Here is an 11724-nt window from a genome sequence, read left to right as displayed (position 1 = left end):
AACACCTAGCTGGAACAAGTATCTGGTGCCAATATATTTCATTCTTTCTTTTTTTCCAACACCTAGCTAGAACAAATGTTTGCTACTAAAAATACTCCTTTGCAATGAACTCAGTCCAAGTATAACTCTCATCCTCATCCAATCTTGTTGAATTAATCACAACTGTAATAAACCTAGCAACACCATACCAATCTTCCTTTGCATGCCACACATGACTAACAAGATCCTCATGCAAACCATCATCAATATCTTTCAAACTCATCTTAAAGACAACATCTCATGATTCATAAGAATTTACCTATTTGACATCTTCATCTTCGCTTGCCTCTTTCATGTTGTCAACAATGCATGTAACTACTCCACTTGCTTGATCTCCAACTAAGGCACTATACTTTTCCTCCATTGCTGGAATCTTCAAATCATCTTGATCTATTTCAGGTTTGTAAATCTTGTCATCTTCATGCTCTTCCTCTTCTCTTTCATCTTCTTCAACTTTAGGTTCGCAAATAATTTCCTCTTCATCCTCTTGCTCTTCTTTTGTACCACATGTCTGATACTCCACTGGATCTTCTTTCTTTTCTAAATCCAAAGAATTATCAACATCTCTTTTCTGGTGATGTGCTCTTTGTTTCCACAACTCGGCTTCTAATTCATTTACTTGCTTCTGCAAATCAACTAGCAATGACTGTTGATTTCTTGCTCTAAATTTCTCAAGTCGAGGAATCCTTAGAATCCATCCAATCACAAAAGTCATCTTCTTCTTTCTCTTCTCCATAATCAAGTCTTTAGAAGACAAATCTAGTGCAACACAAGAACCTTGTGCAAACTACCTCACAATCAGCAATCTGTCTACACAATCAAGAACTTCTTGACAAACTTCACCCAACTCAAGGTCCTGGTGCAAACTACCTCACGTTTGGCAATCTATCTGCATGCTCAGGAACTCTGGCTCTGATACCAGTTGATGGAGACACAACCCAAGCACAGAATGGACAGAATAGGAAAGGGAAAAATTTATTAACTATGAATATACGGTAGTACACTTAGTATAAAGAAAATAGACTCCAAAACATGCCCTATAGGCTTACAATATCATAAATCTAGAGATAATTTCTTCTCCCAATACCTTCTCTCAAACTCCACTCTAAACTACCTTTTACAATGCTAGAAATGTCCTTAAATACACCCCAAAGGGTTAAGGATTAGGAATACATTGTAAAAAGTGCTAGTTGGCATCCATTGCCAAAATGGAAGGCTCTAGAAGTCACTTTAGAAGTCAGTACAAAATTAGAAGAATCCAGAAATGGTAGTCAAACTTTCAGGAGGCATAACTTTTGAACTGTCGCTCCGATCGATGAACCGTTTACATTTTCTAAAAGCTCTCAGAGTGCTCTATAGCCTTATGGACTAGTCTCACTCATCCCCCATTTTTTGGCCTTGTAAAAGGTCATTTAATGCCCCGAACCTAACTTTGAAGCATTCGTAGGAGGTCTCCAAAAATTGAAAAACTACGATAACTTTAAAACCGTATAGCCTTTTGACCTAATTCTTTTTCTAGAATGTTCTAAATTACAATTTTAATCCTCCCTCCAATTTAAACCTTTTGATTCACCATAATTATGGCTCAATTACATAGTCCTATTTTTCTAGCATTTACACATATCCCAAGGTGCTTAAATACTCTGACCCAGAACACTGATAGTGGAACTATGAGAGTTGGAACCTTTATTTGACCCAAACGGGTATCCAAAAATGAAAACACATGAAATAGAAACTATATCTAGGTACATTTTTTTGGGTGACATAGGATTTCCCTTATACCTCTAGATGCTCCTACATCAGACACCCAAGGTAGATTGAAAAGTGACCCTGTCACTTTATGGATGGTAGAGGAAATCTCAAATGGGAAACCTCAGCTATTGATATCCAAGTTGAGTCATCTATCGATCGTCCTTTCCACTTAACCAGATACTCTTCATACTACCTATTTTTGGTACTCCTGCCCACACAACTATCCAGAATCTCTTCTATCTCCTCCTTCTTAGAAGCAGGAATTGGACATGGCTCTAACATCAACTCCTCATTTGTACCATCATCATGATAGTTTGTTAAGTCTGCAATGTTGAAGATAGGAGAAATATGAATTCCATCTAGAAACTCAACCTCATATGCATTTCTTGAGTCATGTTTCTTCATAATTTTGCAAGGGCCAAATTTCTTCATCTTCAGCTTTTTGTAAGCACCTACTAGAAATCTTTCCTTTCTTAAGTGTACCATGACTAGATCCCCTACTTGAAACTCCTTATGTCTTCTCCTTTGATCATCCCTAGTTTTATACTGTTGATTCATCTTGATAATGTGTTCCTAGACCTCCTCATGTAGGTGCTTGATATGTTCAGCAAACTCTTCTGCTTCAACACTTGTCCTCTCCCCTTGCTCCATCTTCCTCAATTCTAGTACAATCCTTGGGCTACTTCCATATACAATTTGGAATAATGATTTACTTGTACTCCTATTTATAGAGTTATTGTAAGAAAATTTTTCCATTAGGTCAAAATGTGGAAAAAAAGATTAGGTAAAATGTACCTTTATATGAATTTATATTAAATTTAGATTGAAAAAAATTAACCCTATAGTTAAATCAAAATCTAATTTAGTCAAGAATATATTTTTTTTAAAATATCACATACACATGTGTACACTTAGTTATAATTTAATCAAGAAATTTTATTTTTTAGATTATTGCATATACATGTACATGTATAAATATTTATTTTTCACATTTGCATGAACACATTAAAATACATTAGATATGGTCTCTAATATAATTTGTTTTAAAATACATAAATTACATGATTGAATAACACCATACAATTAATGTTCTGTATTTATATACATGTGTGTTTCAAATTAAATTTAACTTTTAATTATTTTAATTTATATGCTTGTGTATATGTGTGTCTGTATGTGTGCATGCATGTGTAGATCTCTAGATATTTATTAGTCTTGTAGCTTCACACTCATATCCACATACATTATATACATATTATACATTATGGTATCTAGTTCTAGGGATCATGGCCTTGCATCCTTTGGGGATGCTAGTGTCCATAGAGGGGGTAAAAGTGCCGAGTCTAGCACAACACACAGATCGACATCCTCCACTGAGGATAAAGAGCGGTTATTTAGAGATACACTTGCTAGGTTATCTCATGCTATAGGGGTTTTGGACTCCTTACTTTCCTCTTCTACCACTCCCTAATAGGGAGAAGATCATAGCAATGTGAGAGGAGTTTTTTCATATGATTCAGATCATTGAATCATACAACCCTTTTGATGATATTAGTATTGAGACATTTTATTCATCTCTATCTTAGAGTGTCACTGGCACTATGAAGTATAGACAAGTTGACACTTACGTCTCCACTACCATGGTGAAGACCATGTTTCCATTTTATATAGATATAGCTAGAGTTAGAGGCTACTCTATGATGAAGTGTACTAATGAGCTTGTCACACCATTGATATATCCTCCCTAGTTGGCTACTCATCATAGATGGCCATAGAAGGATGAGTTCCCTCTATATTTATGCAAACAATTATTTGTAGAATTTCATTTACACCATGATATTGAATACATAGATTATCCAGGTCATGTTGGCCAGGGTTTGGGGAGACTTTCAAATAGATTCAGACCCACAGACACTCCTCCACCCATTAACAAATGGCCAATGGTGGATCCAAACCTTTTGGTTATGCTGAGAGGTCCACAGATGGTTGCTACAGGCTAAAGTGTTCTTAATGACAAAATTAGGACACAGATTTATTCGAGCATCACCACCATTACCACACAGTTATAGGAGATTTCTTCTGATTGGTGTGGTAGATATATGTTATGGTCTCAAGGTACTGATGCAACTACATCATCTAGCATAGGTGTTGATGATGCATATGAGGTAGTAGACATACCTTCTCCACTAAAGGTTTTTGTAGTCTAAAATTTGGGTACATTACGTCATTTGGGATCCTATTTAGTTTCTGATCTTTTGGATTCATATCAAGCATTATCTATAGTCATAGGGATTTCACTTCATGACATCAGCTCTCAGATTAGTATATTTTGTCACCTATAGTAGGATCAGATTGTTCACAAAGGTAGGAGGACATTCCTGCACCTTCTACTTCTCCTACTACTGCACAGGCCCCTACAACACCAGCCCCAGCTACTCAAGACCCTACAACACCCCCCTACTTAAGATTTCATAGCTAGATAACCTAGTCTATTTACCTCTATGATTTTAGATGACACTATCAACTTGGACACTGATAGTGTTTTATCATTACATGATTTAGATATCAGTCAGATTGGTAGAGCATTACATGATGCTACGATATTTCTATGTCTATACATGTTTAAATTTATTTTAATTATAGTAAATATGTCTATATGTTTAAATTTGTGTGTGTGTGTGTGTGTGTGTGTGTGTGTGTGTGTGTGTGTGTGTTTATGTATGTATTATAGGGTCTGAGTGATAGTATGTTATGTTTTGGTGATTTGCAGACACCAATAGATCCTACACATCCTGAGTCTTAGGTATGTTACAATTTAAATATATATTTGATTTATATGTATGATATAATTTGTTTACAAGTATATAATTTGACACTATCATTTGACACAAGGTTCAGATGTAGCTGATAGACCCTTTTGGGGACATACAGGATCAGGAGGGGGATGTAGTTGTTTAGACCATGGCCTTTTATTTTATAAATGTTATTTTGGAGAAATTTGATATAGTATTTTGGATTTACATATTTATATGGACACTTTGATGTTTTATATGTTATTTCTAGATACATGTTTATATGGACACTTTGATGTTTTATATGTTATTTCTAGATACATGTTTATATGGAGACTTTGATGTTTTATATATGTTATTTTGAGACATTTGATACATGATATTTTTATACATTTGATATGGGTACATTATTCTCCAGATGTGTGTGTGTGTGTGTGTGTGTGTGTGTGTGTGTGTGTGTGTGTGTGTGTGTGTGTCTCATATGTTATTTCATAGATGTACATGTAAATATGTTCATGTTGAATGTGCATGCATGTTTTCAATATTCATATTTTTATTAATGTTTATGTATATGTTATTGATCTTTTAATGTCTTAATCTTTTATGTTTATGATTGTGTTATTTATGTTTCTATATATGTCATTCATCTTAATGCCTTAATTTAAGTGTAATTAACTATATTTAATGACATGTCTTAAGAGGAGATCCTAAATTATACATAAGAATGTAGATTAATTTAATATATTTTTTATTTCATAAATATATGTATATATGTTCATTTTAAAATTAGACATGTATGTTTTCAATATTCACATTTTTATGTATATGTTATTTATTTTAATGTCTTTATCTAAGTGGAATTGACTATATTTAATGACATGTCTTAGGGGGAGATCCTAAATTATACATAAGAATGTAGATTTTATTTCATAGAATGCATGTTACAAAATTTAATTAATAAAAGTTAATACATATAAGAACACAACTTAGATTATATACAAACATAAAGAATGTATATTTTATGTCATAGATGTATGTAAATATGTTCATCTTAAATGTACACATGTATGTTTTCAATATTCATGTTTATGTACATATGTTATTGTTTTTAATGCCTTAATCTAAGTATAATTAACTATATTTAATGACATGTCTTAAGGGGAGATGCTAAATTAAATATGTTATAAGAATGTAGATTAATGCATAGGTAAGAATATAACATATACATGTACATAAGAACATATAAAGAGTATGACCTAAAGAATGTATGTTACAACATTTAATTAATAAAAGTTAATACATATACTGACATAAAGATTATTTACAAACATAAACATGTATCATATAAGAACAGAAAGATTATATACATAAATACATAAAAGCATTAACAATCAATAAGAAAACATAAACAATGTATATAAATATATACAAATTTACTAAAGGGGTTTTCTTAAGGAGAGGTCCTAAAAGATGGTACTAAGGGGATCTCCTAATAGGTGGTCTTAAGGGGAGGTCCTAAAAGGTTGTCTTAAATGAGATATCAATGTCTAATTTAAATAAAACTAACAAAACATGTTTGATTTCACATATCCACTTGATAAATGATCCAATGTATACAAATTTATAAAACAAATATCATATCAACATTAAATGTGAAAGTATTATAATCTAGCTATTTAGACATAGCTGAACTAGAGCTCTAGAATAAGTACATAGGTAAACTAGAGCTACACAAATATTGTATTCTTAGGATCCTCTCTAGTTTTTATTATCTCTAGAAGTTTTTCATGTTCTTCAATAGATAGTTTCCACTTTTGATTTCCATGAAATCCTCTTCTTTGGATTGCTTCAAATTGTAACTTTGTTGCTATAACATGGTTACTATAATGTAAAACTTTTTCTCCAATCTTGTATTCAATAAATTCAATACCACTATCAGTTACCCTTATTTGTTGATAATGTGTTCCTTCAATAACAACTAATCCAATTGGATATGATTGTCCATCAACATCTATAGTTCCTTCTAGTAGCTTGAGTTTTGCTTTTGTGCATCTTAAAAGGTAATATTCTATATTTTTTGCATTATCTGGTAAGGCTTGAACTACAAAAATATCTCTTGCATGTATGTAAAAATAAATTAATTTGAAAATGAATATATACATGGATATTAATTTATATATATATATATATATATATATATATATATATGTATGTATGTATGTATGTATGTATGTATGTATGTATGTATGTATGTATGTATTCACACAAACCTACTGTTGGTGTAAATAAGTATTTACTTATTACATTTACTTAAGTTTACTTAGGTTAATGCATTATTTAATTATTTTGCATTATTTTATTATTATTTTAGGTGAGACAGTTAGGAGTTTGTGTACTCTCATTGAGTTATGCAACTCTAATTATGCACATGGTGTCTACAACACAGAAGTATGCATCATTCATTGAGTTGTCATGATGACAACACAGTTATCCGCACTCCTCATTTAGCACATGTTGTCTACTCCATTGATTTGCGTGCTACACCATTGTAGGCTTATCCTCACATCATCGCACTTAATCACGTGCTCAATGGAGGATAATCCATATCTGGTGGAAATGTGCCTGGTTGTATGACATATCATGATGCTGACTTCTATGCATTCTAGAAGCTCTCTTGAGGCCTTTATATTTAGGCACTCCTGGTGTACTCTCAACCAGTTATTGAATGAATATTATCATTCTGATCATACTCTATCTATTTTGGTCTACTGTGTGCTTGTGTTGAGTTATTTAGTTCTTGGGTGAATTCTTGCCTAAGCCAAATTCTTACATGGTATCAGAGCTAAGGGAGATTCTCTACACATAGCCATTCAAGACCGTACATGCTTCAACACCTCGACACAAATTTGGAGGATCCACAAAAATTTGGAGTGTCTAGAACCAGCTCTAACCTCACTGTTGCATCCAGAGCATCAATTCGGTGAAGATCAACTATAAATTTGCCTATATTGGGTGAAAGTTGATCGAAACCCGGAGGCCTTGATTTGCAATTTGGGTATGATCATTTGATTTGATTCGATTATTTAATGTTTAGATTTGCATATTTGTTCTCTATAATTTATTTCTCAATTTGGTATTTTTAGAATTTTCAAAAAAAATTAAATTTCCCTAGTAGAGAAATTTTTTTAGCTAAACCGGGCAATGACACCCCGGCTCGGCTCTATGATTTTAGTTGGTGGATATTTAATTTTGTAGGGTTTCATCTTTTTAAGATTTGGCTATATCACCAAAACGTGGTTGTACCTGCACATTTTAATTCGGGCGCACACCCATTGCAATCCAGCACTGACTAACATCTATTTCGACGACCTTAATATTCAATTAAGGTTTTGTGGGAGTTTCTATTTAAAAGGCCCTTTTCGTGCTAGCCCACCCAATGTGGGACTAATTCCACAACATCCAAAATCACGTGCACTATATTCTGGAAATGCTGACAAAGCCTAAACTCCAGTGTGCGAATCTCAATCTCAACAACCGTAGAATGGATTTTGGCAATGCGCTGCACAAAGACAAGACACACAACGCACGTCCATTCACAAACCCAATGATCAATGGTAGTAGTCTCCCAGCATATATTCCCACCATGTGATAACCATTTGTTGGTTCCAAAAGACCTTGCACATGTAGTGAAGGTCGTGTGACACATAGACTGACACATCCTCCACATGACAAAATACCCTCACAACACATCATTGGGTGCCCAATCAACCCGTGACTGTACTGTCCCATGTTTGTTGAAGCTACCTAGCAACCCAATCAGCACCCATACGACCAATCTTGCCACCTTGCTCGCTGAACATGTCTGCTAATTTTGTACAATTTCGTATGGCCCGTACATTACTGACATCATCTGAGGGTTGATTTTTCCTTGACATCATTTGAACAAGAGCCCAAATTAGACACCCATTTGGACTTCATTCTAGGGCATAATTGTGCTACTGAGATGGTTGTATGACCATCAAATTTAACCCTATGATTCGTTGGTGCAACCCCTCTTCAGATTGATTTTAGATTTTGCAGTCTGACTTTGGGAGGCCATAACTTGCACATTTGGACTCCAAATCGGTGTGATTTTTTTTGAAATTGGGTAAAATTTTCTAAATTTTTTAGTGGTGGTACTACTTTCAAGTTTTGGTGCATGGATTGTTCAGAATTTTCATTTTTTCATGACTGTACCTGCATACTCTTGATTTTTTCAACTTCAAATGCTCCGTATAGGCACATTTGGAGTCGAAAACAAGTTCCATTTTTTTTGAAAGTGTATTTTTTTAATCTACTTTCCAGATCTAGCATCAAATTGTAGTGTTGTGTGGACAAAATTGTCACTTTCAGCAATAGGGCCTTTCCTTGCTTTGTAATGCTTCAGTTTTGTAGCACATTGTAATGTTTTAGATTTGTACTCTATTAAGAGGTTGTAACAAGAAAAATTAGAAGTCCATGAAGGTCAAAATTGATAAGTGGCCCATTGTAATTGCACTACTCATAAAGTGCCCAAAGCATCTATTTTGGGGGGGATTTCTTGATTTAATGAAAAGGGGGGATGTTCTTGGTGTTGTGTTCTTTCTCTTCTACACTTTTCTTTCATTTTCTACATTATGGGAAACTTTAAGTTTCCTAAATTAACTCCTCATAACTATGCTTCATGGTTAATCAAAATGTTGTATCACTTAATGCATAATGGAGTTTCACAATATGTAGATGGTACTCTTCCTAAACCAACAGGTGATAATGTTTTCGCAACTAATATTTCAAATTGGGTAGCCATGGATAGGAAAGCCCTAGGTGATATATGTTTGGGGGTAGATGATAAGATCATGTATCAAATCAAGAAATGTACTACATCCAAGGAAGCTTGGGATACTCTTGAAAGCCTTTATGGTAAAGTGTCTGAAGAGGATGTGTTCAGAATTGAAGATGAGCTTGTCTTCTTAGATCCTAAGTTGTATGACTCCATCCAGGATTTCATCATCAAGGTGAATGAATTAAGGATGAAGCTTACTAATTGTGGGAGTTCTATCAAATATGATAGACTGATCTATCTCATACATAACAAGCTGCCATCAGAATATTCCACATTTGTATCTTCTTTTAACACCTCAAAGACTACCTTAGGGTCTGGCTACAAGAAAGTCACTTTTGATGAATATGCTAAACTATTGGATGATGAAGAAAAAAAGTTGAAATCAATGGGGATTCTCAATTAACCTCAGTCCAAAGCATTGGTTGCCAACAATGAGGGTTCTCAACATTTAGCTGGACAATCTTCAAATAAAGGAAAGGGAAAGAAATGGAAGAGTAAATATGAGGATGCAGAAAAGACAACACCACAATCTAATCAACAAGGCAAGTCCTCAAATTCCAACAAGAGGGGGACAACAATAAGGAGAAGAAGAAGTGCACTTATTGCAAGAAATCAGGTCATGAAGAGCATGAGTGTTATCTCAAAAAGATTGATGAGTTAACCAACATCATGAAGAAACATAATGTTCCATTGCCTAATGCTTATAAGGATAAAGGGTCATCTTTAGATTCTAAGGGCAAAGGACAAGTATTCATGGCAAATGAAAACTCTTCAAAAGAATGGATATTTGACTCAGGTGCCTCATATCACATGGGTTCTTCAAAGGATGATTTTTCTTCAATGAAGCATTCAAGGGTACCACACATCTTCATGGGAAATGATAGCAAAATAGAAGTTGAAGGAAAAGGAAATGTGGAGATGGAAAATGGAGAGTTTCAAGAGGTTCTCTATGTTCCAAATCTAATTTCAAATCTCCTATCAATCTACCAAATCACTCACCTTGGAGATGGACATAGAGTTGAGTTCTTTCTAGACTCAGTAAAAGTGCACAATCTTAAAGATGATTCCTTTGTCGCAGTGGGGAAAGTGAATGATCACAAGAGGTTGTAATATTTCTCTCAATTTGTACCCAAGTCTTCTTTAAAGGCCTTGTTATCACAATCCAATTCAAAAATGCAATTATGGCATGAGTGGTATGGTCATCTTGACTACTGCTACCTTCAGCAACTTTGCACATACCAAATGGTGAAAGGTCTACCTCAAATCAACTTTTTTAAGGGTAAATTTTCAACTGATTCAGTGGATATGCATCCAAAAGGGAATTTACAAAGAAGGAAATCTTCAAGAGTAACTAGTGTTCTATAGATGGTTCACATGGTATTAGCAGGTCCTTTTGGATTTAGCCAGGGTCACTACATAGTTACCTTTTTTTATGACTTTTCAAGGTTCACTTGGGTCTATATTCTTCACAGTAAGAGTTAAGTGTTGGACAAATTTTTAGCCTTCAAGGCTCCTATAGAACAGAAATCTAGGATAGCCATCAAAGTACTCTGCATGGACAATGGAAACATGGATGTGAACAGAAGACTTAAGGACTTTTGTAGACATGAGGGAATTGATCTTTAGACTCCATCAGCATTCAGTCCAAATAAGACAGATGTTGTGGCTTTGAGGATCCAAACTCTCAAATCTATGGCAAGTTGCATGATTCATGCCAAGTCTCTCAATCCATCATTAGAAGTTGAAGCAATCTCAAGTGCCACTCACATTCTTAATCGTTCTCCTCATCTAGCCTTAGATGGAAAAACTCCTTTTGAGGCATGGTGCAGTAAAAAACCTATTGTGACACACTTTAGAGTCTTTAGTTGTCCTGCATGGGCAAAGCTATCTTCTAGGGGATGCAAGGGACAGTCATGTTAGCCTTGTACCTTCATTGGTTATGAAGACAATGTGAAGGCATATAGACTTCTAGATCCAGAGACTCATCATTTTTTTGTGGAGAAGGATGTACATTTTGAGGAAAGTTCACCAAGCTTGTCCTCTTCTCCTCTTTGCACATCAAAAAGTGTGGATACTGATAGTGATTTTAGTGATAGTACTTTAACAGATTCAAACATGTGGGGTTCTATTGACAGTTATAGTGAGAGGTCACTTCATCAGTTCAGCCCACATGCATACATCACCACAGTGATAGGTCTAGAACAACAACATACATCTAGTCTTCTAGTGATAGATTTGGGGGACAATATTCATGATCTGCCTCTTCTTCTTGATGTAGAA

The sequence above is a fragment of the Cupressus sempervirens genome, chromosome 6 (assembly GCF_028749045.1).
Source record: "Cupressus sempervirens isolate cs-2001-9-10 chromosome 6, ASM2874904v1, whole genome shotgun sequence".
Taxonomy (NCBI): Eukaryota; Viridiplantae; Streptophyta; class Pinopsida; order Cupressales; family Cupressaceae; genus Cupressus; species Cupressus sempervirens.
The sequence above is the reverse complement of the archived record's forward strand: the minus strand, read 5'-3'. Positions refer to the sequence as shown.